General features: G+C 44.6%; 1 protein-coding gene across 1 annotated transcript in view; it reads left to right on the top strand.

Annotated features, from left to right (window-relative positions):
• Positions 1–2,929, top strand: part of FARP1 (FERM, ARH/RhoGEF and pleckstrin domain protein 1) — a 166,628-nt gene that overhangs the window by 8,296 nt on the left and 155,403 nt on the right. The gene's annotated exons all lie outside the window — the stretch shown is intronic.

The raw sequence follows: 2,929 nt of genomic DNA, 5'->3' as shown, positions 1-2,929 counted from the left end.
ATGACATTTAGGAAATTTTGCACAAAAATGCGAGCCATGGTTGTAAGGAAGGGAAATATAAACTGTTAGTATTAGAAATAAAAGGAAAGTATGAAATGGCTCATGTAGTAAGTAGATATATGGTATGTCAGTAATACATATGAATGTTTTATTTACTCCCATTCACATCAGCCCCCGCCCTCAAGGAGTTTACAATCCCTATTGCACACACACACACACGCACGACTAAAGCTGCCCATACACCTCTAGATTTTTGATCGGAAATTTCCGTTTGCTGCCAGGAATCCTCGTTTGATTTCCGCTCGAATACCCCATCATGCACAGACCAATTTCGATAATAGTTCGTTAGCAATACTAACTCACTGAAGTTTGTCGATCAACAGAACGGATTTTCGTTTGCGTATGTGCAGTGTTCTTGTTGCCATTTTTTTTCCGTACCAAAAGGCCCCTAATTCATCGTTTTTGCTCAATTCAAAAAAAGATTCCAGCCTGACCGATCGAGGAAATTCGGCCAGGAGTACAGTAATTAAAATCGTTGGTGTCCCATCAACTGATCGATTAGCGTTTGAAAGACCATTCGTGGATGATTTCCAAGCGAAAACTGACAGGTGTATGGGTACCTTTTAGCCAATTAACCTTCCAGCATGTCTTTGGAGTGTGGGAGGAAATCGGAGTACCCGGAGGAAACCCACACAAGCACAGGGAGAGCATGCAAACTCCATGCAGACTGTGTCTAGAATTTTGAGCCAGGGACCCCCAGTGCTGTAAGGCAGAAGCGTTGACCACTACGCTAATGTGCTGCCATTTTGCTTCGTTTACATACCCTGCTATTTGCGATTTCATCCATGGCTGCTGTACAAGCATTAGGTTGTAAACTACACTATGGCTTGTGTGTGGAAGCCGTAATCTTTGTGCAAGCTCCAGGGGCCGGCCACGTTCTAATCATGACTGACCTTGATCAAGCATACAAGGTGTGACGTATCGGGGAACCTAATATGACACAAAGTAGTTTTTAGCCATTGTCCTACCAATGCAACCAGGATAAGAGGAGCTTGTACTTTGCAAAGCAAGTCAGCAATTGGTGCTCCAAAATTCCTGTCAGAATCCAAAAGCCTGGTGGGGATTTGAGCAGTTTTTTTTCCAGGAGTGTATGGCCAGCTTTTCAAGCCACATATTCGTTTCAAGGCAGTCACCTCACTTTCAGTGCTGCTTCACTGCTCGGGAATTTTCATTCAGCCTGTGAGTCAGACAATGGCAGCATCTATCAGGAAATTGTTTATCTTGGTGTCAGGTTCCTTTTTAACCCTTTTGCTGCTGCCGCCTTAAGTATAATGATGCGGTAGTATTGGGATACAAAGAAACTCGCTGCAAATTTGTTTACTTTTGATCATTTTGCTTTAGGCTGTTAAATAGAAGTGTTTCACAGCTGCTTCAATCACTTCTATATGTTAGAGAGGGTGCACTGCCCCTTCCATGCAAACCCCTCCTCCCGGTCTCTAGGTCTCTCTCTTCCTGTGGAACTCCCTACCCCAACCTCCCTACCTCCCAACCTATCTGACTATCTTCTACTCTCTGCATATAGGCGATCCCTGAAAACTCATCTCTTCAGGGAAGTCTATCGGACCTCAAACTAAACACTGTGCTATCACTTTCTCAGACAACTCATCCCCACAAAGCTACCACCTCTTGTATCACTTGCCCCTCTCTTTAGATTGTAAGCTCTCATGGACAGGGCTCTCCTAACCATCTTATTTTGAACTGTATTGTAACTGTAATGTCTTCCTTGTATTGTAAAGCACTGCGCATATTATTACACAGTTTTTTAAGATCGGAACTGCCGGTGAGGTGACATTTATATATGGGGTCACCTGTCCTGGTGACATCTATCAGGCCTGGTTCACACCTAGGCGTATTGCATATGCTCGTCTGTTGCGCGGTATTTTTACCGCGATTCGCTATAAAAAAATTGCGCAACTAACGCGCGTTTCCGAGGGCTACTTGGCTGTATCCCAATGGAAATGCGCAACAAAGTCGGCCCAAAGTAGTACATGTACCTTTTCAGGCGTTGGCCGTTTTGTAGCGCGTTAGGGACAGGCTGAAATACGCAAAGGTGTGAACCAGACCCATTGAATACAATGGGATTTAGATGTTTGAGCGTTTTGTAGAACGTTCGTCGAGCGTAGAACGCGCTACAAAACGTTTAGGTGTGAACGAGGGCTTAGGGCCTGTTCACACAACGTCCGTTTTGTGTGCTGACCGGCTCCGTACGCTGCTGCACTCAAAATGCATCCCTATGTGTTTTATGGGCTCCAGTTCTCACGTGCGCAGTCCGTTCAGCTTACGACAGAAAAAATACTGCATGTCACATTTTGTCAGGTCCGGAAACGCAAGGTAAGGATACGCAAACGCGTCAAAAACGCACTGCCCTGCAGCTAACATACTAACATACTGATGCTGGAACGCATCAAAAACGCAATGCATCAGCAGCTCCACGTCTGCTGATCAGGACCTGATCTCATGTGAACAGGCCCTAAAAAGATATAAAGTTTGGAGTTTTTCCTTGGCAAACCATGATTTTGCAAAGTGTGTTCAGTCACTGCCCTGACCTTAGTTTAAATCCTATAGTTTGCAGCTACCAGTTCCTTTGTGTAATTGTTGCATCAATTTACATGTCGTCGGATGACACAGCAGCCGGTACAAGTGATTTCAAATGCGTACTATAACAAAATGAGTATCAGGCGTCACACTGTTTCTGTTTTTCTCTAGTTTACAAATGTCTTCACGTTTTGGTTTCAGTATTTTGACTAATTTTCAAGAGTATGACCGCTGTGAAGCCTCTGAATGTGTTCATGTTTCAGTAAAGCTGGCCCTACATCCAGCGGTGTATTTACCTTTGCTGCTGCCCTAGGCAAGGCAGCAACGCCGCCCC

The sequence above is a fragment of the Nanorana parkeri genome, unplaced genomic scaffold (genome assembly GCF_000935625.1).
Source record: "Nanorana parkeri isolate BGI_ZX_2015 unplaced genomic scaffold, ASM93562v1 scaffold768, whole genome shotgun sequence".
Classification (NCBI taxonomy): Eukaryota; Metazoa; Chordata; class Amphibia; order Anura; family Dicroglossidae; genus Nanorana; species Nanorana parkeri.
The sequence above is the reverse complement of the archived record's forward strand: the minus strand, read 5'-3'. Positions and strand labels throughout refer to the sequence as shown.